Source organism: Hyla sarda, chromosome 3, assembly GCF_029499605.1.
Source record: "Hyla sarda isolate aHylSar1 chromosome 3, aHylSar1.hap1, whole genome shotgun sequence".
NCBI lineage: Eukaryota > Metazoa > Chordata > Amphibia > Anura > Hylidae > Hyla > Hyla sarda.
Genome location: NC_079191.1, coordinates 176,230,265 through 176,257,514, shown reverse-complemented (window position 1 = coordinate 176,257,514; position 27,250 = coordinate 176,230,265). Strand labels below are relative to the sequence as shown.

The 27,250-nt window shown below is 45.2% G+C and overlaps 2 long non-coding RNA genes across 2 annotated transcripts in view; both read right to left on the bottom strand.

Annotated features, from left to right (window-relative positions):
* The window catches only part of LOC130360683 (uncharacterized), a 33,692-nt gene extending 6,941 nt beyond the window's left edge, over nucleotides 1-26,751 (bottom strand). Inside the window, exons 1-2 of the long non-coding RNA XR_008890759.1 lie at nucleotides 26,605-26,751; nucleotides 14,009-14,076 (exon numbers count right to left, since the gene is read on the bottom strand). This is a non-coding gene — a long non-coding RNA (uncharacterized LOC130360683). The remainder of the gene's footprint in view (nucleotides 1-14,008; nucleotides 14,077-26,604) is intronic.
* Nucleotides 428-1,208, bottom strand: LOC130360682 (uncharacterized). The gene is made up of 3 exons (XR_008890758.1): nucleotides 1,081-1,208; nucleotides 618-723; nucleotides 428-529 (listed from the first exon to the last, which is right to left on the bottom strand). It is a non-coding gene; the product is annotated as an uncharacterized LOC130360682 (long non-coding RNA).
* Nucleotides 26,752-27,250: the final 499 nt, after the last annotated feature.

The window sequence follows — 27,250 nt, the reverse complement described above, 5'->3', positions numbered from 1 at the left end:
TGCGCATCGCTGAAGAGTAGAGGCATTTCCGGGTTCGGGTGGAACGTGACACCAGGAGCGCGTCCTCGCATCCATGGCAACCCGACTCCGGACCAAGACGTGGCTGGCGCATGCTCAGAAAGGTTCCCTATCCTGTCAGTGAGGATAATCTCCCTGCATAAGAGGCCATATCAATATCGCTGCATAGAATGTATACAGCTTGATTGAATTAGCTTGGCAATCATATAAGTTAAATTCAGTAAAAAATAAAGGCATAATGTATTCATTCCTGGGGGACAGCAAAAGGTCTAGTGAAGGCTGAAAAGTAAAAACAGCAGACACAGAGCAGGTAAGTAAACAAAGGGAAATGCAGTCACTGTTGCTAGGGCTGGGATCCCATATCTTGTGGTTGCCCCTAGCAACCGGTCGCAATATGTAAAGACAGCAGAAAAAAGGAAGGTAAGTAAACCAGAGGGAATACGGTCCCTGATACTTGGACTTAGGCTCAGACTCGAGGTTGTCCTTGGCAACCGACCATAGTAGTGACGAACTGCAAAGATAGAAAAGAGGGTAATGACTAGCTCCAGTCGGCGTGTTTGGGCCGACTCCACTCTCCATGCATACTAAGATGAGTTTACCGGTGTATATGAACCGGGACCGTTCTGGCATCAGCATATGTAGACCAAGATTTCTTCGGTGTGTATGGACCGATATCTATTTCACAGTAAGATGTAGAGTAAGAAGCTAAAAAATGAAGAAATGTAAATTGTTAGAACAACCTAGCAAACTCCACCATGCAAGAGACATTTATTAATGTGCGTAGATAACGTGGTCCATAGCGTATCGGGTTCTGTATTCAGGGGGTGTCTTATGAGTATTGTCCATGGACATGGACTATCTCTGCACCTATGAAGTGGTATCCCCATGCATATCGGGTGTTTAACTCTCCAAACCCTATAACCCACGCTATCTTGGGACCTGAATCTAAATCGCACCCACATGCAGAGAACATTCACACTGGAGTATAGGTAGTCAGTTAGTAGGTCCAATCCTCAAAGATATATAAAGAAAGGTATGTGGAGGGGGAGTAGAGTCAATTACCCAGAGAGCAAGAAGTAAAGGTTTGTAGTAGCTGAATATTTAGTTGCTGTTTCCTCAGGAATATGTAATCGGAATATAGTATATGGGGTGGAGTGACGTCAAGGCAGGTGCCCGGAAGGCATGTGAACTAAAATAGAAATTAAGAGAAAAGGAATTAGTTACAAGAATGAATCACTATACACCTCTAGCAGGGTTCATACCCCCCAACATAAAGGGCTAGACCCTATTGGCGCCTCAACATCTTAGGTAGGACAGTGAACTCTACATTGAGTCCATTTGGTTTAAGTGTATTAAGGCTGTGGATCCACTTGAGTTCTCTAACCTGGAGGGATGCTATTCTATCACCCCCTCTTTTTGGGGGAGGAATATGGTCAACTATCATGCACTTAAGATCTGCTTCTGTGTGTCCCGCTTCGGAAAAATGTTTAGACACAGGAAGGTCAAATCGTTTTTTTCTGATTGAATACCTGTGTTGGTTCAATCTTGTCCTGAAATCATTTTTAGTTTCACCTACATATAGGTGTTTGCATGGGCACCACAGGATGTACACAACATGGTCACTATCGCACGTTAAGTAGAATTTAATGGGAAATTCTTTCTGAGTGTCAGGATGTATGAACGTGGTGCCTTTTTGTAAATACTTGCATGTAATACAGCGTAAACAGGGAAAACACCCCTTCGCTTTTACAGACAAGTACTTCTGTTGTTTGCCTGGTCCAGAGATGTCAGCTTTGACCAAGTGATCCCTGAGGTTACGTGCTCTACGGTACGACATAAGTGGAGGAATTTGAAATTCCCTAATCTGGGGGTAACTATCTTTTACCAGGTGCCAATGTTTCTTAATGGTAGCTGCTATGTTGCTAGAAACTTCGTTGTAGGTGGAGATGAATGGTATTCTCATGGATTGGTCTTTTTTGTATGTCTTGGATTTGCCCATATGCCTTTCTGTTCTAACTTGTTGTACATGTCTTGAGATGATGTGTTTGGGATAGCCCCTATCACTGAACTGTTTGACCATTTTGTCAACTGCGGCATCAAATTTATGGTCAGTATCAGTGATGCGGCTGGCTCTTAATAATTGGCTATAAGGTAATGATGAGATCATAGATCTAGGGTGTGATGATTCAAATCTGAGTAGGGTATTGCAATCAGTAGGTTTATGGTAAAGATCTGTAGTCAGTCTGTTGTTGAGAATGGACACCTGAGTATCCAAAAAATTGACTGTGTTATCTGAGTGTGATAATGTAAACTGGAGATTGGGGTCGACACTATTCAGGTAGTTATGAAAGTCAGTCAGTTCTTCTGTATTGCCTGTCCAGATGAGGAAGATGTCGTCAATGTATCTCCACCACCCCAGGATATACCTGGAGTGGTGGGACACAAAAACGACATCCTCCTCAAACTCCGCCATCACTATGTTGGCATATGTGGGCGCCATGTTGCTCCCCATCGCGGTCCCACGTCGTTGAATGTAATACTCATCATTGAATGTAAAATAATTATTTTCTAGAACAAAAGAGAGAAGTTGCATAATAAAGTCAATTTGTTGTAGGTCAAGGTTAAGTTTATCCAGTCCTTTCCGTACTGCTCTAGTGCCCCTGTCATGTTGAATGGATGTATATAATGACACTATGTCAAAGGAAACAATACTGGCATGATCAGGAATATTCAAACTTTGAATAATAGATAGAAAATGCATAGTGTCCCTAAGGTAAGATCTGGTATTAGTAGCTAATGGTCTGAGAACTTTGTCCAAGAACATAGAGATGTGATTGGACAAAGAATTTCTCCCCGAGACAATGGGTCTCCCTGGGGGGTCAACTAGGCTTTTATGTATTTTAGGCAGTAGGTATAAGACTGGGGTCACGGGAAACTCAATCAGTAAAAATTCTTTAGTCAGTGCTTGATCTACTATCGAACCAATTCTCAACTGCATATCGTTTTTAGGGTCATGTTTTAGTATTCTATAGACCTCCCTGTCATTAAGCTGTCTATGTGCTTCTCTTAGGTATGTGCTCTTGTCCATGACCACAATACCGCCGCCCTTGTCAGCCGGTTTGGTGATTAGATTGTGGTCATGGATAAGTTGTTGCATAGCCAATAACTCATCATGAGTAAGATTCGGATGTTTAAGTCTAGTTTGTTGTGCTTTAATATTAAGAAAATCCCTTTTAACACAGTCAACAAAAGTAGCAATTGAGTGTGATTCAACTGGAGGTTGAAAATCACTGCAGGATGGTAAGTTGTACTGTTTAAATTCAAACCTGTGGGATACCTGGTCAGGGATACCTTGTACACCAGGACTCTGCACAGGATGTGAATCAAACCAAACTTTTAGTTTAAGCCTACGGATAAAACTAACAAAATCCATTTCAAGTTGAAACCAGTCATTATAAGTACTAGGGCAAAAACTAAGGCCCTTGGATAGTAATGTAAGTTGTTCTTTAGTAAGACTATATGAGGAAATATTTACCACAGTTTCTGCGTTGTCTAATGATGTTTCTTTCTTTGTTGAGAAGTTTTGTGGTTCTGGGCTCGACCAGCCCTCTGTGCTCTTGTCTTTCCTGTTTCTGTGGTGCTTGCGTCCTCCTCGTCTCGGCCGCCCCCGACGGACGGCGTACCCCCTAAAAAAGGCTCCTGATTACTTTGGCGATGTCCGGTTTTATTCTGTTCAGTATCATCATGGACCTCTCCGGCATTCTTATTGAAGTATCGCTTGCCTGTAGTGGATAGGTTTTCCCACGTGTACACATGTCCAGTAGTGTAATCTTGACAGTCACGGAACCATTTATGTCTTTTAGTTTCCTCAATTTGAGTACGTTGTTTAGATAGAAATGTATGTTGTTTTTCTGATAGCTCACGCCATTCATCCTCGGTGAGAGAGGCTTTCAAGGCTGTTTCCACATCAGTTACCTTGTTCTTGATAGCTGTTAGATCTCTTTGGAGGAATTCTATGTTGAGTAGTATAAGATCTAGAGAGTATTTATTTGAAATTGCTTCATAGCAGGTCCGGTAATCGGAGTCGTTTGTGAATGCATTAGCTCTCGGCTGTGCTCTCATACCTCTTGGTATTTTCCTGGATCTGTAATATTCACTCATAGTAGAGAGATGAAGTTGAACTGATAATAATTTTTTAGTTTCATTTTCATAGGTCCTCCTGAGGTCGATTTTAGATGGATTATGTAAGAATGAGGTGTCATTGGGTAAACTCCCCATAATGCGGTCTGCATCAACCCTGCTGTAGGAAAACACATCGGTGGAAGGAGTAAAGGATGCAGTCTCTGTATTAGTATCCATGTTAATATCTTTAGAAGAGGGTGCACGTTTGTTGACCTTCAAATCCAACGTTCCGGCGCTTTGGCGCCTGTGACTGGGATACATCGCGGCAGGACCCCGGAAGGCATTTCACATCACGTCACGTATTTACAGTGCACTTTGATTTATTATGCCGAATACAGGTATTTCTATATCAGATGATGACCGGATGTTTTTATATGTATGGAACACTGTATATGATTATTTATACTATTGATTTATATTTTGATTTCACAATGTTCTCTGATGACCCCTTATTTCTATATGTCAATCATGTATTACCTATGTCACATGACTTAGTGGGCGGTCTATAAATACCCACCAGTATCACTATTATTCACTTGAGAAAGCCAGCGTGAGGCTGGTGAAACGTTGTCTTTGCACATGATGGAATAAACCACCTTTATTGCAACTTGTGGAGTGCTGCATCATATTTGCTATTGTCTAGATAGATAGATATGAGATAGATAGATAGATAGATATGAGATAGATAGATGATAGATAGATAGGAGATAGATAGATAGATAGATAGGAGATAGATAGATAGATAGATAGATAGATAGATAGATATGAGATAGATAGATAGATATGAGATAGATAGATATATAGATAGATGATAGATAGATAGATAGATAGAAGATAGATGGATAGATAGATAGATAGGAGATAGATAGATAGGAGATAGATAGATAGATATGAGATAGATAGATAGATATGAGATAGATGGATAGATATTCCCAAAATACCAACAGAGCAGCACATCCAAAGGGGTAGATAAATAAGAGCGGTGCCAGCAGCGATATAGCCCGGTCCAGGCAGTCACACATCCAGGGTAGTAATCTGCAGCACTCCAAGGGTAGGTGCAAAAATAAAGTGCTTTATTCCATACTAATACAGAGCTCTGTATTAGTATGGAATAAAGCACTTTATTTTTGCACCTACCCTTGGAGTGCTGCAGATTACTACCCTGGATAGATAGATAGATAGATAGATGAAAGATGATAGATAGATAGATAGATAGATAGATAGATAGATATGAGAGATAGATAGATAGGAGATAGACAGATAGATAGATAGATAGATAGATAGATAGGAGATAGATAGATAGATAGATATGAGAGAGACATAGATGATAGATATGAGATAGATAGATAGATATGAGAGAGATAGATGATAGATATGAGATAGATAGATAGATATGAGATAGATAGATAGATAGATAGATATGAGATAGATGATAGATAGATATGAGATATATAGATAGATAGATATGAGAGAGACATAGATGATACATATGAGATAGATAGATATGAGAGAGATAGATGATAGATATGAGATAGATAGATATGAGATAGATAGATAGATATGAGATAGATGATAGATAGATAGATATGAGATATATAGATAGATAGATATGATATAGATAGATATAAGTAGTGTTGCTCGCGAATATTCGCAATGCGAATTTTATTTGCGAATATCGCATATTCGCGAATTTGCGAATATTCGCGAATATAGCACTATATATTCGTAATTACAACTATTGTTTTTTATTTTTTTTATTTTTTTTTATCACAGTACACATCACAGTGATCATCCCTCTCTGCTTCCAGCTTGTGTGGTGTACAGAAGGCTCTAATACTACTGTGTAAGACTGGCGTGCAAATGTTCGCATATGCGAAAATTTGCATATGCTAATTTTCACATATGCGAATTTTCACTTATGCTTATTTTGTATATGCAAATTTTCGCATACGCGAAGTTTTCACATATGCGAAAATAAAACACGAATATTACGAATATGCGAATTTAGCGAATATATGACGAATATTCGTCCATATATTCGCGAATATTCGCGAATTCGAATATGGCCTATGCCGCTCAACACTAGATATTAGATAAGATAGATATGATATAGATATGAGATAGATAGATAGATATGAGATAGATATGAGATATATAGATAGATATGAGATAGATGATAGATAGATATCAGATATATAGATAGATAGATAGATAGATAGATAGATAGATAGATAGATAGATATTAGATAGATATTAGATAGATAGATAGATAGATATGATATAGATATGAGATAGATAGATAGATAGATAGATATGAGATAGATATATAGATAGATAGATATGATATAGATAGATAGATACAGTATGAGAGATAGGAGATAGATAGGAGATAGATAGATAGATCAGTGTTCCCCAACCAGGGTGCCTCCAGCTGTTGTTAAACTACAACTCCCAGTATGCCCACAAAGCCAAATACAAGCTGGGAGTTGTAGTTTTACTACAGTTAGAGGCCTCTGCTGGGAAACACTGATAAGAGTCCCCCTTTATCTCTCACTGTCTCCTGACCCGCCCCCCTCCTCCTCACCCCAAAGTTACTTACCATGAAGGGCAGCATCAGGGTGGGCAGGGGGGGTCTGGAGGCATTGGGTGGGTGTCCGGGCCTGTGGTGGAGGTGCAGGAAACTCAGCCCGGGCTGCAGGAAATACAGAGGAGTGAGAGGAGGAGGAGCTTATCTCTCTTCCCAGCCCCTGCACAGTGTAATGGCTGCAGACTGAATTATGCTGAGACCGGAGCATTCTCACTCAGTACTGACAGGCAGCCTGCAGAGGATTGTTGTCCCCGCGGTTCACACGCTGCAAATGCTGCAGGTGAGGGGACAGTGGAGTCGGGGCTGACAGCTCCCGCTCATCAATACTATAGTATTGGGAGGGGCAGCAATCTCGGGGGATCCGCCACTGCCTCCTACTGATGCCACCTTCAGGCTCTGTCATTGTGCTGCCATGTGACTTGGGACTCCTTGTTAGATTTGGTCCTTTGTACCCATACGCCAGGGCCGGGACATTAAAACTTGGGAGTTAAAAGTTCCATTTCTAAACCCTCTATTTCAATTTAAAAATCTTAAATTTCTATTTAAAATTCTTACATTTCAGTGGTCTCCTCATGCTTATGCTTATGCCATTCAGACACTATATGGTCTCCTCATGTGTCAGCCAGCTCCAGGCTGTGCCATTCAGCCACTATATGGTCTCTTCTCATGCTTCAGCCAACTCCAGGCTGTGACATTCAGCCACTATATGGTCTTCTCCTACTGATGTCACCTCCAGGCTCTGTCATTGTCCTGTCATGTGACATGTGACTCCTTGTTAGATTTGATCCTTTGTACCCACACGCCGGGGCCCGGGACACTAAAACTTGGGAGTTAAAAGTTTAATTTTGAAATCCTTAATTTAAATTTCAAAATCTTAAATTTAAATTTCAAAATCATACATTTCAATGGTCTCCTCATGCCTCTGCCAACTCCAGGCTGTGTCATTAAGCCAATATATGGTGTACTGATTCTGCTGGGCCTTGGTCTGGGAATACAAATTTTGTTATAGTAGCACTAGCTACCCAAAATCTTCAGTTTAAATTTCAAACTTCCTCTGTTTTTTCTTTGGGATTGTGAAGGCCTAGTGTCAACTCATGCTTCAGCCAACTCCAGGCTGTGTCATTCAGCCACTATATTGTTTACTGATGCTGCTGCGTTTGGGAATAAATATTTTGTTATGGTAGCACTAGCTACCCAAAATCTTCAGTTTAAATTTCAAACTCCGTCTGTTTTTTCTTTGGGACTGTGAAGGCCTAGTGTCTACTCATGCTTCAGCCCACTCCAGGCTGTGTCATTCAGCCAATATATGGTTTATTGATGCTGCTGGGTTTGGGAATAAAAACTGTTGTTATGGTAGCACTAGCTACCCAAAATCTTCAGTTTAAATTTCAAACTTAGTCTTTTTTCTTAGGGATTGTGAAGCCCTGGGGTCTCCTCATGCTTCAACCAACTCAAGGCTGTGTCATTCAGCCAATATATGGTTTACTGATGCTGCTGGCCCTTGGTCTGGGAATAAAAACTTTTGTTATGGTAGCACTAGGCTCCAGGCTGTGTCATTCAGACAATATATGTGTCACGATTCGGCTGGCAGGTGGTGGATCCTCTGTGCCAGAGAGGGATTGGCGTGGACCGTGCTGGTGGACCGGTTCTAAGTTGCTACTGGTATTCACCAGAGCCCGCCGCAAAGCGGGATGGTCTTGCAGCGGCGGTAGCAACCAGGTCGTATCCACCAGCAACGGCTCAACCTCTCTGACTGCTGAAGATAGGCGCGGTACAAGGGAGTAGACAAGAGCAAGGTCGGACGTAGCAGAAGGTCGGGGCAGGCAGCAAGGATCGTAGTCAGGGGCAACGGCAGGAGGTCTGGAACACAGGCTAGGAACACACAAGGAAACGCTTTCACTGGCACAATGGCAACAAGATCCGGCAAGGGAGTGCAGGGGAAGTGATGTGATATAGCCAGGGAGCAGGTGGAAGCCAATTAAGCTAATTAGGCCAGGCACCAATCATTGGTGCACTGGCCCTTTAAGTCTCAGAGAGCTGGCGCGCGCGCGCTTTAGAGAGCGGAGCCGCGCGCGCCAGCACATGACAGCAGGGGACCGGGACGGGTAAGTGACTTGGGATGCGATTCGCGAGCGGGCGCGTCCCGCTGTGCGAATCGCATCCCCGACGGCCATGTCAGTGCAGCGCTCCCGGTCAGCGGGACTGACCGGGGCGCTGCAGGGAGAGAGACGCTGTGAGTGCTCCGGGGAGGAGCAGGGACCCGGAGCGCTCGGCGTAACAGTACCCCCCCCCCTTAGGTCTCCCCCTTTTTTTGTCCGACAACTGCTTTACCTGGGACGAGGACACCGGGAGTGAATGGAGGGTTTCCTCAAAGGCAGGCAGTACAGCAGGAGTGGGAATGGGGAGGGAGGGCAGAGGGCGAAGCCTGGCACGGGGCAGTGTGTCACCAGGACGGGGGCCATGAGGAGGCACTGAGGCTTGCCTGACGGGACTGGGAGGGGGGGAGAGGCACTTCCTATGGCAAGCAGAGTCCCAGTTCTTGATCTCCCCGGTGGTCCAGTCAAGGGTGGGAGAATGAAGCCGGAGCCATGGCAGACCGAGGAGGACCTCAGAGGTACAGTTGCGAAGGACGAAGAACTCAATCTCTTCGTGATGGGGTCCGATACACATCAAGAGGGGTTCTGTGCGGTAACGCACGGTGCAATCCAATCTGACTCCGTTGACCGCGGAAATGTAGAGCGGCTTGACGAGACGGGTCACCGGGATGCAGAATTTATTCACCAAAGACTCCAAAATGAAATTCCCAGAAGCACCAGAGTCCAAGCAGGCCACGGCTGAGAGGGAGGAGTTGGCTGAAGGAGAAATCCGCACGGGCACCGTGAGACGTGGAGAAGCAGACTTTGAACCAAGAGACGCCACACCCACGTGAGCTGGGTGCGTGCGTGCGTTTCCCAGACGTGGAGGACGAATAGGGCAATCCACCAAGAAATGCTCGGTACTGGCACAGTACAGACAAAGATTTTCTTCCCTACGGCGATTCCTCTCTTCCTGGGTCAGGCGAGACCGATCCACTTGCATGGCCTCCTCGGCGGGAGGCCCAGGCGTAGACTGCAAAGGATGCTGTGGGAGAGGTGCCCAGAGATCTAAGTCTTTTTCCTGGCGGAGCTCCTGATGTCTCTCAGAAAAACGCATGTCAATGCGGGTGGCCAAATGGATAAGTTCTTGCAGGTTGGCAGGAATCTCTCGTGCGGCCAGCACATCCTTGATGCTACTGGATAGGCCTTTTTTAAAGGTCGCGCAGAGAGCCTCGTTATTCCATGATAATTCGGAAGCAAGAGTACGAAATTGGATGGCGTACTCGCCCACTGAAGAATTACCCTGGACCAGGTTCAGCAGGGCAGTCTCGGCAGAAGAAGCTCGGGCTGGTTCCTCGAAGACACTACGGACTTCAGCGAAGAAGGACTGGACTGTGGCTGTGGCAGGATCATTGCGGTCCCAGAGCGGTGTGGCCAAAGACAAGGCCTTTCCTGAAAGAAGGCTCACTACGAACGCCACCTTAGACCGTTCTGTAGGAAACAAGTCCGACAACATCTCCATATGCAGGGAACATTGAGACAGAAATCCACGGCAGAGTCTAGAGTCCCCATCAAATTTGTCCGGCAGGGACAAGCGGAGGCTAGGAGCGGCCACTCGCTGCGGAGGAGGTGCAGGAGCTGGCAGAGGAGATGGTTGCTGCTGTAGCAGAGGCAGAAGTTGCTGTAACGTGGCGGTCAACTGCGACAGCTGCTGTCCTTGTTGGGCAATCTGCTGCGATTGCTGAGCGACCACCGTGGTAAGGTCAGCGAGACTTGGCAGCGGCACCTCAGCGGGATCCATGGCCGGATCTACTGTCACGATTCGGCTGGCAGGTGGTGGATCCTCTGTGCCAGAGAGGGATTGGCGTGGACCGTGCTGGTGGACCGGTTCTAAGTTGCTACTGGTATTCACCAGAGCCCGCCGCAAAGCGGGATGGTCTTGCAGCGGCGGTAGCAACCAGGTCGTATCCACCAGCAACGGCTCAACCTCTCTGACTGCTGAAGATAGGCGCGGTACAAGGGAGTAGACAAGAGCAAGGTCGGACGTAGCAGAAGGTCGGGGCAGGCAGCAAGGATCGTAGTCAGGGGCAACGGCAGGAGGTCTGGAACACAGGCTAGGAACACACAAGGAAACGCTTTCACTGGCACAATGGCAACAAGATCCGGCAAGGGAGTTGTCACGATGCCGGCTGGCAGTAGGTGGATCCTCTGTGCCAGAGAGGGATTGGCGTGGACCGTGCTAGTGGACCGGTTCTAAGTCACTACTGGTGTTCACCAGAGCCCGCCGCAAAGCGGGATGGTCTTGCTGCGGCGGTAGTGACCAGGTCGTATCCACTAGCAACGGCTCAACCTCTCTGACTGCTGAAGATAGGCGCGGTACAAGGGAGTAGACAGAAGCAAGGTCGGACGTAGCAGAAGGTCGGGGCAGGCAGCAAGAATCGTAGTCAATAAGGCAATAGCAGGAGGTCGAGTACACAGTATGGACAAACACAGTAACGCTTTCACTAGGCTCTAAGGCAACAAGATCCGGCAGGGGAGTGCAGGGGCAGTGATCAGATATAGTCTGGGAGCAGGTGGAAGCTAATTAAGCTAATTGGGCCAGGCACCAATCATTGGTGCACTGGCCCTTTAAGTCTCAGGGAGCTGGCGCGCGCGCGCCCTAGAGAGCGGAGCCGCGCGCGCCAGCACATGACAGCAGGGGACTGGGGCGGGTAAGTGACCTGAGATGCGATTCGCGAGGGGGCGCGTCCCGCTGTGCGAATCGCATCCCCGACGGCCATGACAGTGCAGCGCTCCCGGTCAGCGGGACCGACCGGGGCGCTGCGGAGAGAGAGACGCCGTAAGCGCTCCGGGGAGGAGCGGGGACCCGGAGCGCTAGGCGTAACAGGAGTGCAGGGGAAGTGATGTGATATAGCCAGGGAGCAGGTGGAAGCCAATTAAGCTAATTGGGCCAGGCACCAATCATTGGTGCACTGGCCCTTTAAGTCTCAGAGAGCTGGCGCGCGCGCGCCCTAGAGAGCGGAGCCGCGCGCGCCAGCACATGACAGCAGGGGACCGGGACGGGTAAGTGACTTGGGATGCGATTCGCGAGCGGGCGCGTCCCGCTGTGCGAATCGCATCCCCGACGGACATGTCAGTGCAGCGCTCCCGGTCAGCGGGACTGACCGGGGCGCTGCAGGGAGAGAGACGCCGTGAGTGCTCCGGGGAGGAGCAGGGACCCGGAGCGCTCGGCGTAACAATATGGTTTACTGATGCTGCTGGGCCTGGGTCTGGGAATAAAAATGTTGTTATGCTAGCACTAGCTACCCAAAATCTTCGGTTTAAATTTCAGAATTCATTTTATAATCTTAGTACTTGTGAAGGCCTAGTGTCTACTCATGCTGCTTCCAACTCCTGGCTGTGCCATTATGCCACTTTATGATCTCCTCATGCTGCCAACACCTCCACGCTGTGTTATTCAGCCACTATATGTTCTCCTCATGCTGCCAACACCTCCACGCTGTGTCATTCAGCCACTATATGGTGTCCTCATGCTGCCAACACCTCCACACTGTGGCATTCAGCCACTATATGGTCTCCTCATGCTTCAGCCTCATCCAAGCTGTGTCATTCCGCCACTATATGGTCTCTCATGCTGCCAACACCTCCATGCAGTGTCATTTAGCCACTATATGGTCTTCTCATGCTGCCAACACCTCCACGCTGTGTCATTCAGTCACTATATGGTCTCCTCCTGCTGCCCACACCTCCACGCTGTGTCATTCAGCCACTATATGGTCTCCTCATGCTGCCAACACCTCCACGCTGTGTCATTCAGCCACTATATGGTCTTCTCATGCTTCAGCCTCATCCAAGCTGTGTCATTCAGCCACTATATGGTCTCTTCATGCTGCCAACACCTCCATGCTGTGTCATTTAGCCACTATATGGTTTCCTCATGCTGCCAACACCTCCACACTGTGTCATTCAGTCACTATATGGTCTCCTCCTGCTGCCAACACCTCCACCCAGTGTCATTCCGCCACTTTATGGTCTTCTCCTGCTGCCAATACCTCCACGCTGTGTCATTCAGCCACTATATGGTCTCCTCATGCTGCCAACACCTCCACGCTGTGTCATTCAGCCACTATATGGTCTCCTCATGCTTCAGCCTCATCCAAGCTGTGTCATTCAGCCACTATATGGTCTCCTCATGCTGCCAACACCTCCACGCTGTGTCATTCAGCCACTATATGGTCTCCTCATGCTGCCAACACCTCCACGCTGTGTCATTCAGCCACTATATGGTCTCCTCATACTGATGCCACCTCCAGGCTCTGTAACTGTGCCGCTCTGCGGCAGTGATTCTAAAAGCGATGCCAGTAATCTGCATGTCATTCCGAATAACAGTATTATTTCACTACCCTAGCACACTCCACATGCGTGTTAGAACACAGTGTTCTACACCCCTATTGAGGCTCTCTGTAGGCCAGAAATAGCTGTTTTTAATATAGATTTGCCACAAATTCGGATCGAAACAAATTTTTTCTAAAAATTCTGCGAATCGGCCTAATCAAATTTTTCAAAAGTTCGCTCGGTTTGTACCCTCAAATTAAGTGGATGGTTAGGTCCAGTTAGTATTATGAAGGTGGCTGGGTAGTATGACTGAAGGGTTATCATCTCAGTTATCATAATGGCTAAAGTGAACACTGGTTCTCCCACAGTCCTCTAAGTTTGTACCTTGAAAGGGGAGTATGCACTAATAAAAATGGCAATGATTTTTCCAATGGGGCACACCCTATTTGGTATGGCTGGTAGCAGGAAAGTGGGGTAGCCTTTATGTTCATTGTGCAGTGAGCCACCCGGACTTGAAAAAGTAACTGTCTCTTTAGTCCAGTTTTTCCCAACCAGGGTGCCTCCAGGTTTTGCAAAACTACAACTCCCAGAATGCCTGGACAGCTAAAGGAGATTTTGGACCTTTTAATTCTCTCCTCGACACTTCTCCGCCAACAATATAATCAAAACAACTTTACAAGACATGTCGGATTGGGCTACCAGAGGCTATCTACCCAATGCCTTTGCTACTGGGGTCCCTTGGTTTGACACACTTCCCCCCAGAACTCTATACATAGACTTTAAACATAATGTCACAATAACATTTGGTTACCTCTGTCACTGCACGTGTGTTGTGGAGCTATCAGGAATAGATTTCTGGCCAGCAAAGTATCCTGCACACTGGGACAGGAGAAAACAATAGACATACTAGCTTTAGACATGGGTGGACTGGAAAATATATAAGGCTACAGTCCTAATCTAGACATGGACATTGAACTAGACAAATTTAATAATTGTGTACTGACTATACTGGACTATGTGTGGTATATAACTTTTATTTATTTTAACGAGTTAATCTTTGTACCTCTCTGGGAGTTGTCCTTGGGTTGACCTGAATAAGGACACTGTACACTTTAGCCATTTCTGTACAAACATATTATACACGTTTTATTACAGTATACCAACATCAAAAAAAAATTTTTTTTAACTTTGGCAAAAATTAGAGACAAAAAATATTACTTGGATGATACATACAGACTTTCATTGCACCGCTCTACAGTTCAGGGACATTTTGCAGTTCTCAGTAAGAGTTAACGGCTAAAACCTGGGCAGGAACACTTATGCAGGTGGTTAGAAGTAGACTTCTTGACAAGTCCATCAGGCACTTTTCTTAAACATCCTGTTGCTGGACTTGTCGTAATTCATACGGCATAACTTTAGGGCCATACTCCCTTCTCCTCTGGGCCCTTAACTCTTCCATTGTAGCAGCCACTTTGGCCTCACGTTTGGCCTTTTGGGCCTGGGCTGCTGGGACAGGAGGATGGGACTCCCCTGGCAGGGGTAGGAGATGCTCCCTCATGAACTGGACTAATGTTGGCTCGTCCCCAAATAACCACCTGGGTAGCAGTGGTGACTGGGGTTGTGCTGTGGGCTGCTTAACCTGGGGCACTGGCTCTGGACTGGGGGTAGATGGAGGGGTAGAAAACGCGGCCTCAGCCCCACCCAGGATCCCCAGGTCCAGTGGTGGGGTGACAGCCTCACCGACGCCGACTCTCTTGAAGACTTCGGTATACCTTCCAATAGGGTTGCAAGCCAGTCTCCATCGTCCTCGGGCAGCGGGACTTGATAGCAGGCCTCCTCAGCCCAGAGGGAGATCTTCTGAAGATGGTCCGCTAACTTCTGGAACATGTGCGCCGAGGCGACTCTCCAGATCTACGACGCCATCTTGGGACTCTCTGCTCGGATAGTCTGATGCACATCCGCCATCTTCTTGTTCTCACCAGGAACTTCCGCAAGACTGAAGAGGTTGGGCTCTGCTACACTTCTTATACCGGTCTCCAGCAAAACGTCCAGGACTTTATCATCAGCAGGGCCTGGGACCGGAAGTGACTCATCAGTGCGTTCTCTAATTCCAACCCCTAGCAACAAGGGGCAGACCTTTCAAGTTCCACTTGGGACTAGAAACTGCGACTTGACTTCCACGCCCGGGGGCGGGATGCTGGCCATGGCAGGATCCTTTTGAGTGCTTTTTTTCCAACAGATGAACCCTTTCAGGTATGACGGCAGACATCTTGGCACGTAACATTGCTTCAGTATGAATTTTGCACATAATGTTCACAACTTCAGAGTTTTCCTCAATAACAGATGACAGTCTTTTCTGCACCTCCCCCTCTAATTCACCAGCGCCTCGGGTAAGGCACTTTCCACAGACAAAGTCTCGTGCGCTTTCTGGCGCAAACTACTTGCATCGGCATGTGAATTTCTTGCAGACAATACTGGACACAGTTCAGACTAGGGGGGAGGACTTGTGGCATAAGGCACACACCCGTATCCTTTTTGTGATACCAAAAGTTGTGGTAAGGCGGTAGGGTGTGTGGTGCAGGGCAGATGTTGTTACCCTAGGGGCAGATGGTATCAAACCCTTGTGTTTGTGATGTCAGGGCGTGGTTTAGCCTTAACCACCCGAAAGTGTAGAGCTGGATCCTGGGCTAGGCATGGGGGCAATGAAGACACCGACGCCAAGTTACGGACAACGGTAGCTGTTCTGAGGGTAGACAGTTGTTACAGTCTTTGCAGTAGAGCCAGGGCTAAAGGAGGGGACCAGTGACACAGAGACCTCGCAGGTTTGCTGGGACTTGTAGTAGACAGGAGAATTTAGTGCAGGCCACGCTGAGTAGACAAAAGACTTGACTGACAGTGACTTCAACTTACTTGCACTTGAGGCTGCAGAACTCGACTTGAGGCTGCAGGACTTGACTTGTGGCTGCAGAACTTGACTTGAGGCTGCAGGACTTGACTTGTGGCTGCAGAACTTGACTTGAGGCTGCAGGACTTGACTTGTGGCTGCAGAACTTGACTTGAGGCTGCAGGACTTGACTTGTGGCTGCTGAACTTGACTTGAGGCTGCAGGACTTGACTTGTGGCTGCAGAACTTGACTTGAGGCTGCAGGACTTGACTTGTGGCTGCAGAACTTGACTTGAGGCTGCAGGACTTGACTTGAGGCCTCCACTGCTCTGGACAAACACTATAGGCACAACTAAAGACCTCAACACAAAGAGTGAGCAGAGCTCAAAGAGAGTGAGGCTAGCTCCACCCAGGGCTTATATGGGGGAGACTAGAAGGGAGCCCATAGGTCACCTTTGGGGTCAGCTGGTCACTAGTACCTCCTGGGTAACAATCACATGGTACATTTATTAAAGATTCAATACACAATATAATACATAATCTATTTACAAGGGTCACATAATGGGTTTGTAATACAGCATACAGTACAATTCAACAAGAAAATCCAACCTCCATCAAATGAGATCTGTGAATTGTTTTATTGTGATCATAGCGTGTTTTCTTTTCTTAGTAAATATACTAATTATGTTGTGTTATTTTAGACTATAGAAAATACTACAGGAGGTCACAATAGATAACAATGACTCAGCCAAGGTCTAAATAATTCTAAGCTCTAGTACTTCAGCTTTAATCTCAAAATCTTTTGTAAATTCTGCACAATATATTCATAAGAATGTAATAGACACTGACACAGTTATATAAAGCCAGCATTATTTTAACAAGGAGATACAAATAGAGGCATATTGGTTATTAATAGGAAAAACCAACAGTAATTTTATGTGAAACTGAATAAAAGAGTCATCTGATATAATGTTGCAGCGGTGGCTCAGAATTAGCATACAGACTAGCAGAGCCAGTTGTAGGTATAGTATACATATGGGGCAATAAACTATTTTACCTCTACTAATTGAGTAAAAAGATAAAAGACAAAGTGACCCCTTTTACCCCGTGATCAATGAAGTCATAGGTCACAAAACGTGATCCTTTTCTTTAAAACTGAATGTTTCTATTAAAAAAAAAAAAAACTAAAAAAAAAATCAATATCAATTTAGCGTTCCAGATTGAAGTAAAAGTACATAAGTAATATAAATGATGGAGTTCGGACTGATAAATCATCACTGTCACATCAATGAGAAGGGCACAATGTAAATGATGTATTCAGGATGAGATTCAAAATAATGTATAATAGAATAATACTTTGAAAGCTGCAACATGCAGGGTGACATTTAAACTAATATATTAACATGCAAAGTGATGCAGTGATATTCTTCTTTGTGAAAAGACATATTAAATGATATGTCAGGGACAAAAATAATAACAATGCTTAGTAGTAGCTCTATAGACTGTAGGGTCTTTGATTAGTTATTTGTTTTAGTCCTCTATATATAATGCCTATAAAGGGCTTCCTCACTGCAGCCGTGTCATGTTCTGACACAAAGACGTGGCTGCGACAGTAAAGCGCTCCCTATGTACAGTGGTCCCTAAAGTTACAATATTAATCGGTTCCAGGACGACCATTGTATGTTTAAACCATTGTATGTTGAGACCAGAACTCTATGGAAACCTGGTAAATGGTTCTGAAGCCCCAAAATGTCATCCAAAAATAGGAAAATGTGAGGATTAAAGAAAAATAAGTAGATAACTAATATGGAAAAAACAAGATCGTACATATAAAAGTAAGAAAGAGCTGCTGGAAGCTGTAAATCCCTGTCTGTCAGTGTTTCCAAACCAGGGTGCCTCCAACTGTGACAAAACTACAACTCCCAGCATGCCCGGACAGCCAAAGGCTGTCCGGGCATGCTGGGAGTTGTAGTTTTGCAACAGCTGGAGGCACTCTGGTTGGGAAATGCTGGTCTATGTAGAGGACAGGAGCTTCTTCAGTATTCTGTACAGAATACACAATGTCCTAAAAAAGTAACATGGAGCCGCCCTCACCTGGTGTCCAAAGGAGAAGCTAACCCTGGCACAGGTAAAGAGTAGTACAGACATGCAATACCTCCCTGTACTGTAAGGGGCGCTACCAGACACCAATCAGTGCATACACTTCAGTAATACAGGGGTTTTACAAGTAAAATGTCCATTCTGATTGGTCAGATCTATCTGGCCATTGACACATTTCACAGATCTGGACTGTTCATAGCATTGTATGTTGTATGTCTGGTTTCAAGTTACAATGGTCCAGAAAAGACCATTGTATGTTGAAACCATTGTATGTTGAGGCCATTGTAATTTGAGGGATCACTGTATTGTACATTCCAAAGGCTGGAAAATAAGGGATTGCGATGTACAGACTGAGAGATGCTCAACTCTGTGCATTGCCAGAATGGGGGTAGGTTTTTTAATGAAATACATTAAACATAGAGGTCAAACTAATAATGCTAGTGAGTCGTGACAACCCCTGTAACACTTCTCTTTCCAGGACAACGTTCACACTTAAATAAAACTTAAAATAGTCATTTATTTTCAGAAAAAAGACATCTGGAACAATCTGAAAGCACCACCCGGTACTCTACAGCCACAGTCAACTTCAATGCATATAGTTTTGTATGAAAAGCAGATAAATCCTTGTTTGTGGCTAAAAGTCTTTGTTGAAAGCTATCATTTGAAAATGAAGATTCTGTACTTTAATACAGTATTGCATACATGGCAGTGAAAGGGTTACAGAAAACTCCACTCACCTTAATTCTTCTAGTTACCAGTTACATGCTCTTTAATAGTCGTTGCACAATACAGTTCCTTTGCCCTTTGTACAGTGGTAAAGGGAAAACTAGAACAGATGACTTAATAGATTCAGAATGAATTACCTCAGATTTTTGATAATTCTTTGTGATTCATTTCAGACGACTCAGTATAACAACCACATATATGGTAACCCTATAAGCATAGTGCATATCTCCTGCATCGTACATAGTTTCTGTGCTCTAGCATAGGGTGCCACTGAAACTACATAGAGCAGCATAGGTAATGCAAGAACATGCAAGAATGCCTAAAATGATGTGCTCTATCCTCAGGACACTGTCAAATCCACTATCAAGAAGTGCCTTTACTAAGCTGCAGCTAAATGCCAATGTGGACCTGATGATTTATTTAAACTCTAAAAGCTCCAATAAATAAACAGTTATTTAAAGCGTACCCATCAGATCCAACAATTTTTTTTATAGATCACTCAGTACCTAATCCTGACCATATACATCAAATTTTTGTGTCTAGCACCTTTATTTATTTTTTATTACACTTTTCATTTAGCTCACTTGTCTGAATTCCTCTCAAAGGGAGGGGGTGTGGCCTCACTGTGCAGGGCTCCGCCCCCTCCCTCAGTATGCTGTCTGCTCACATCTCCCCTAGCATTAGCAGAACTACAACTCCCAGCTTGTCCTCACTGACAGTAGCGGGACACAAGCTGACAGTGGGAGGATTTTTTCCTCCAGGTATGAGCCCTGCACTCACAGCTGTCAATCAAGGAAATGTGTCCATGACGTAGGTGATGATGCATGGACACAGCAGGACTAGTATTTGTCCAAGCAGGCAGGGGGGGCAGTTGTTTGACTGGCTTTTTCTGTATTAAATACTGAAAATTCTCTAATGAAAGCAATTGCAAAACCTATTGGTTTACATGCTTTACAACATATCAAAAGTTTTTGTATCTGACAGTGCCCATTTAAGCTCTGTAGTAACTGACCTGAAAGCCGTGGTGAACAGATGCTCTCTAATAAAATCTGCACTCATCACATCTATAGCTAAGGTTGTATGTATTAGTTTTAACTGAGTTAAAGGGGTTATCCAGGATTAGAAAAACATAGCTGATTTCGTCCACAAACAGCACCACACTTGTTCTCAGGTTGTGTGGGGTATTGCAGCTCAGTTACATTGACATAAATACAGTCATCATGTAATATGTTATACCACACATAACCTAAGGACAGGTGTGGTGCTGTTTTTGGAAGAAATTAGCTCTGTTTTTCTATTTCTGGATAATCCTTTCATTTGTGATATCTGAGTTGCAAAGCATACCATGTATGCCCTTTTGCTCAGTGCACAGGTGCAGAGACTCATGTCTTTGACAGGAACCCCTGTTCCTATATGATTGTGAATGGTCCTATAAATATAAATTGAATCTAAATGCTGAATAAAAAGACCATGTAATAATTAAATCAAACTGTTTTATGTTATGACTCACTATTCTTTACAGCATCGCTTTAGTTCATTGATGTTAGAGAGCATGCATTCATGCAGATCTCTGTTAAAGTGACCCCGCAAGTGCTTGGTGCCTCCCACACTGCCCCAGAACCAGGGGTGGACTGTCCGACACCTGTCACATACAATCACAAGTTCGTATTTTTAAATAGCCGGGCCTGGCCCCCGCTACAGCCGCAGTGTCATTCCGCTGTGTCTGAGCCAGCCTGGAGCTGGGCGTCACTTTCATTCCTCTTCCAGACAGCCACTGAGGAAGCGGCCCTTTAAGAGAACCGCAGAGGCTGCGTGACCTCACGTCTAAGCCCAGGAGTTTACTGTAGCATGGCTGCCAAAGAACTTCCTGCTCTGCCGGCTTTCTTGGTGTCTGCCAGCGTGGGGCCAAAGGGCCACACAACAATAAGCCAGCCTGGCCAGGTGGGGGGCTTTTGCCTGGTGGTACGGGCCATCCGTTGGACGGCCCGCCCGCCTGCCTGCCCGGGGGGCGGGGTGTTTGGGTGAGGAGACTGGGGTGGCTGTTTCGAGGGGGGAGGGGGCAGCATTGAGATGAGGAGACCGAGCAGTTGGAGTTGGTAGTGTGTGTATGGGGGGGAGGAGGGTATAGGGGTTATAGGAGATTGAGTTGGGGGGGCGTGAGGAGTGGGGAAGAGACCGAGGGGAGTGTATGTATGAATGAATCAGTGTATGTATCCTGTAAGTGTTATTGATGTATGGATGGATGGATGTACGTATGGGTGTTGGATGTATGTGTGACAGATGTGAGGATACACCTGTGCAAGTGTAAAGGATTTTTATGCACCCCAGACAATTTTGCATCAGCTCCTTCCTCTGAACCATCCCTTGTCTCCGCCTCCATGCAAAATTGTCCGGGGCGCATTGTCTCTGCCTCCCGGTCTGAGGTACAGAACTGCGCCCCATGTATTTTTACGTCAGCCCCTCCCCTCAGCTGTTTGGAGATTTCCGAACATACAGCGAGGAGAGGGGGAAGGCAGAGATGGACAGGACACAGTTCTGTACCTCCCTCATCCCTGTACACAACTCCCTTCTTGCCCCTCCCTCAGGAGGAGGACGTAGATTCTCACAGCTTTGCTCCTGGATGGAGATTTTGACAGCTGTGAAAATCTGCGTCCAGGGGGCTGTGGTAGTGGGGCTGTGGGAATCCCTCTCTTCCTGAGGGGGGTGCATGAAAATTTACGTCCAGGAGCGGGGCTGTGAGATTCCCTCTCCTGCCGAGGGAGGTGCACAGCCCCCTGGATGTAGATTATCACATCCTCCTCCTGAGGGAGGGGCGAGAAGGGAACTGTGTACCTGGCTGAGGGAGGTGCAGAACTGCATCCTGCCCACCTCTGCCTTCCTCCTCCCCTCGCTGTATGTTTGGAAATCTCCGGAAAGCTGTGGGGAGGGGCCGACGTAAAGATGCACGGGGCACAGATCTGCACCTCACACCGGCTCTGTACTGCATCTTGGACTGTATAAGTGTTTACAAAACAGTGTGACTACATTTAGCAAAACTATTACTCCTAGCATGTCCAGACAGCCAAACCCTGTCTGAATTTGCTACAAGTTGTAATTTTGCAAAAGCTTGCATCACAATTTTTGGAAAACACAGACAGAGAGCGGAGAGGTGGAAGCAATGCTCCCCGGGCGATTTTGCGTGGAGGTAGAACCAGGAAATGGTTTGGAGAGCTGAGGGGAGGAGCGTCTGGGGCACATAAAAATGCAGGGCCAGGCAGTCTTAATCTGGCCCTGCATGGGAACAACTGTAAGTGACCGCAACTGCTTAACTTGTTGTGCCTTATTGAGTAAAGATAACTTTTCCGTTTGAACCAAAATGTGTTTGCAAGATTCCAGAAAGTTACAATGTATCCCTGACATGTAATCTTAATTAGTGTAGTGGTCTATAACATGTTCAAATAGTTGTAATAAATATTAATGACAGTTTCGTCACTGGTGGGGGGTGGTGTTTTGTTTTTGGCTAACGGGGCTGCTGCCCCAGGTGATTGACGCTGATCTCCTGCATAAGGTGAGTAAACATAATAGATGTGTTTATGAATAATAGATTTATGCATGTATGTATGATAGAAGTGTCCATACATGTTAGATGTATGTATGTGTGTATGATGAATGTATGATAGATGTGTATGTATTATAGATGTATGCATGATATATGTATGCATGCATGATGTGTGTATAATAGATGTGTGTATGTATGATAGATGTATGCTTGCATGTATGTATGATGTACGTATGATAGAAGTGTCCATGCATGTTAGATGTATGTATGTGTGTATGATAGGTGTATGATGAATGTATGATAGACATGTGTATGTATTATACATGTATGCATGATATATGTATGCATGCATGATGTATGTATAATAGATGTGTGTATGTATGATTAATGTGTGCTCTCATGTATGATAGATGTATGTACTTAGGACTTAGGGATCTGTTTGGGGGAAGCGGAGGAGTCAGGAGAAAGACTAAGGATTCTAGGGGGGGAGGGTTGGAGGAACCTGGGGGTTCTTTTGTTCGGGGGGGGGGGGGGGTTGGTAGTGGGTGTGACAGAGAAGCCTGGAGGAAAACTTAGATATCTGGAGGAGGACAGAGGAGCCTGGAGGAGGAAAATGAGGTCTGGAGAAGGGGAAGGACAGAAAGGTCTGAATGAGGAGGCGGATGGAGGTGTCTGGAGGAGGCAACAAAAAGGGTCTGGAGGTGGAGGCAGACAAAGGTGTCTAAAGGAGGTGGACAGAAGGGTTAGCAGGAGGATAGAGGGACCTGGATGAGGAGCAGAAGATAGGATGAAGAGGAGGACAGAGGGGTCTGGAGGAGACGGACAGAGGAGTCTGGAGGAGAAGGTGGACAGAGATGTCTAAATAAGGAGGAGGACAGAGGTGTCTTGAGAAGGCAACAAGAAGGGTCTGGAGGAGCAGGAGGACAAAGGTGTCTAAAGGAGGTGGACAAAAGGGTTTGCAGGAGGACAGAGGGACCTAGATGAGGAGCAGGACATGGGATGAAGAGGAGTACAGAGGGGTCTGGAGGAGGTGGACAGAGGAGTCTGGAGAAGGAGGAGGCAGACAGAGGGCTCTGGATGAGGAGGGGGACAGATGAGCTTGAAGGAAGACTGGTTGGTCTGGAGTAGGAGGACAGAGTGGTCTGGAAGAGGAGGACTGAAGGGTCTGGAGAAGGACAGAGGGGTCTGGAAGAGGAGGACTGAGAGTTCTGGAGGAGCACAGAGGGGTCTGGAGCTGAAGGTGGACAAAGGGGTCTGGAGGAGGACTATGCAGAGGTAGGATTCAGACGAACTGTGAAGAAGAAGAAGTGTGTTGCAGTATTATTATTATAGATACAGTGTGTGGCAGGTGGCACAGTTTATGTCAGGGATATATTCAGGGGGCACAGTTTCTGTCAGGGATATATTCAGGGGCCCAGTTTCTGTCAGGGTTATATTAAGGGGGCACAGTTTCTGTCAGGGTTATATTCAGGGGGCATAATGTCTGGCCTGTTTATATTTAGGCGACACAGTTTCTGGCAGTGATATATTCAGGGGGCACAGTGCCTGGCAGGATTGTAAGGATTATTGTCTTCCTACGGAGGATCTGCTAACAAATTAACAATGATGTCTTGGAGTCAGACTCTGTAAAGGAAGATGAAGCTGAAAGAAGTCCTGGCGCAAGATGAAGAAGAAAAGAAAAGCAACGACAACAGAGAAGACATCACTCAGGTCAGTGATATCATTGTGTATTCTCCTGACTGTCCAATCAGATCTGTAAGTTCTGCAGTGATGATGGGTGAAACTGTCCCCCAATCTGTGGTCTCCAGCTCTTACAAAACTACGACTTCCATATTGCCTGAGGCTCTCCAGACAAGATGGAAGTTGTAGATTTACAACAGCTGGAGAGCAACTTGAACTGAAGTAATCTGTGGGGTCTCTGCAGTAGGACCACCACAAAATAATTCAAAAAAGCCCCATCCCTAATAAAAGATTAAATAGGCCCCCCCCCCCCCCCATTCACATTTAAAAATTATAATTTTTTTCCCCCTAGGGAATGATTTATGTGAGCAGGCAGGGAAGTGAAAATGTAGCCAATACACGGCAAAGGGGTCCATGTGATTTTTTAATTAAATATTTTCTTTTAATTTCTAGTAAAAATGTTTTATTAATAATATATTTTATGCCTTATAATAAATGGCTTTCTAAACAATACAGTGTATTGAGGCCCGTTATGACTGGAATTTATAATCCAGAGAAGCAGGCGGGCACGCTGTACCATCCGCATCCCTGCTATGTACTCAGGCTGGCCAGTAATGTGAATAGAACTTCACATCACTGATTCATATTTGCCACTGAGAGTCTTGATTGGCCAGCACAGACTGGCCAATCATGACTCTCAGCAGCAAATATGAATCAGTGATGTGCATATAAATTCAGATTGCAACGAGTCTCAAGAGTGGGACCTGGTGTAATCTGTCTCTTAGTGCAGGCGCTACTGCTCCCAACATGGAAAAGATTCTGTAATATGCTGGGAGTAGTAGTAGTAACACAATAATTTAGACATATAGGGGGAGATTTATCAAAACATGTGCAAAGGAAAAGTTGTCCAGTTGCCCATAGCAACCAATCACATCACTGCTTTCATTTTGCAGAGGCCTTGTTAAAAATGAAAGAAGTGATCTGATTGGTTGCCATGGGCAACTGGGCAACTTTTCCTCTGCATAGGTTTTGATAAATCTCCCCCATAGTGGAGAATGGATATTACACTGTATTGTTAGAAAGCAAATTATTAAAAGACAAATCATATATTATTAATAAAAAATTTTACTAAAAAATAGAAGACATTTTTTAATTTAAAAATAATATGGATCCCTTTGCCATTTGTTATATTGTTGGCTATATTTTCACGTCCCCGCCCGTTCACATAAATAAAATAAAAAATTTGTTATAAAAAAAGGTAACACGTGTTCCCTATCATTTTTCCCATCCCTGCTGCATCATTTTTTTTAATGGTAACCTACCAAATGTAATCAAAAAAAGTTAACACCATTTTTTAGATTGCTAAAGTTAAGAAAAAAACCAGCCTGCAAAAACGCCGTGACGTTTTCACTCCCATAGACTTCTATAGGAGGAAGACGACAAGATTTCTGTTAAATAAACGCCAGAGTTTTACCATGCTGCAACTTCGAAAAACAGCAAAGGAGCAGGAAAACACCAGAGGAGTGAAAAAAATCCAAAGTAATGCCAAAGAGGAGTGTTAAAAAGACGGAATTTGTAGGGGTGGGACATAAGGAGTGGTTTGGGCAGCAATAGGGGCAGTGCAGGGGTGGAGGCTCGCCGGGGGCCCGTGCTTTATTTGATCCGGGGCACTGAGTGGTGTCAGTCCGCCCCTGCCCAGAACCTGACAGGTGATGCCAAAATAATGTTTGAACAGCACACACCATGAGTGCTATCTAGTCATGGAAGAGTGGATGTGGCAGTTCCTTGCTGCACTCTCTTCTCCCACTAGCTTGACTGCAGAGGAAGCTAAGCCCATATGTAGTGGCCAATGTCTTCATAGTTTTAAAAATGATGCGACAACGTTCCTGAAAAAATGTTGTAGCCATTGGCCATCATATGCAGGCATGATCTGCAAACTCTAATTGCACTGTGGGATCCTACCCATAAAATTTATTGTGGAGGGCACAGTGTGCATTACAGTTATATCAGAGGGTCCACTGCTAAAATGAATGAATGGGGCACAGCGTATTAAACTTAATTCAGGGACATAGGGGGAGATTTATCAAAACCTGTCCAGAGGAAAAGTTGCTGAGTTGCCCATAGCAACCAATCAGATCACTTCTTTCATTTTTAACAAGGCCTCTACAAAATGAAAGAAGCAATCTGATTGGTTGCTATGGGCAACTGGACAACTTTTCCTCTGCACAGGATTTGATAAATCTCCCTCCATAGTGTGCATTATAGTAAATGTCAGTAGGATACAGTGTTGTTGTTACCAGGGGGTAAAGCATGCGACAGTAGTGTATATTTAGAGAGTACAGTGGCAGTACTGTATTTAGAGGGCACAGTGTCCAGAGCTGTTGTTATTAGAGAGTACAGTACCAGGGTTATATTCATGGAGCACATTCAACGCCTGCAGCAATGATAGGTAAAACAACATCTCCCAGCATGCACTTACCATTGCTCATGTCATGTCATGCTGTATTTTCACATGGTAAAAACATCACACGTGTTAACCTGGCTAAAATATTGGTATTTGATTATTAAAAAATACATCTATTTACTCATTTGCATAGTATGTTACATGCCTATGACAGCTCTAAGGTTCCATGGTTCCACTATATGGTCTTTTTTAGGACACGTCCTAACAAACCATGGTCACTGGAAAGCACACCCCCTCAAGAAACCCCACCCACAACACACCACAGCCTGTGCTGTAAAAGCCAAACTATCTCTAGAAAATATTTCAGATAACTATCACATCACCTTTTGATGTGAAACCCTGTAGCTGGGAGTCATGGGAATTTTCATTCTGTACTCAGGGGTACTCACGGTACTTTTAAAGGGGTACTCCAGTGGAAAACAATTTTTTATTTTTTTAAAGTAAACTGGTGCCAGAAAGTTACACAGATTTGTAAATTACTTTTATTTAAAAATGTTAATCCTTCCAGTACTTATCAGCTGCTGTATACTACAGAGGAAGTTGTATAGTTCTTTTCTGCCTGACCACAGTGCTCTCTGCTGACACCTCTGTCCATGTCAGGAACTGTCCAGGGTAGGAGCAAATCCCCATAGCAAACCTCTCCTGCTCTGGACAGTTCCTG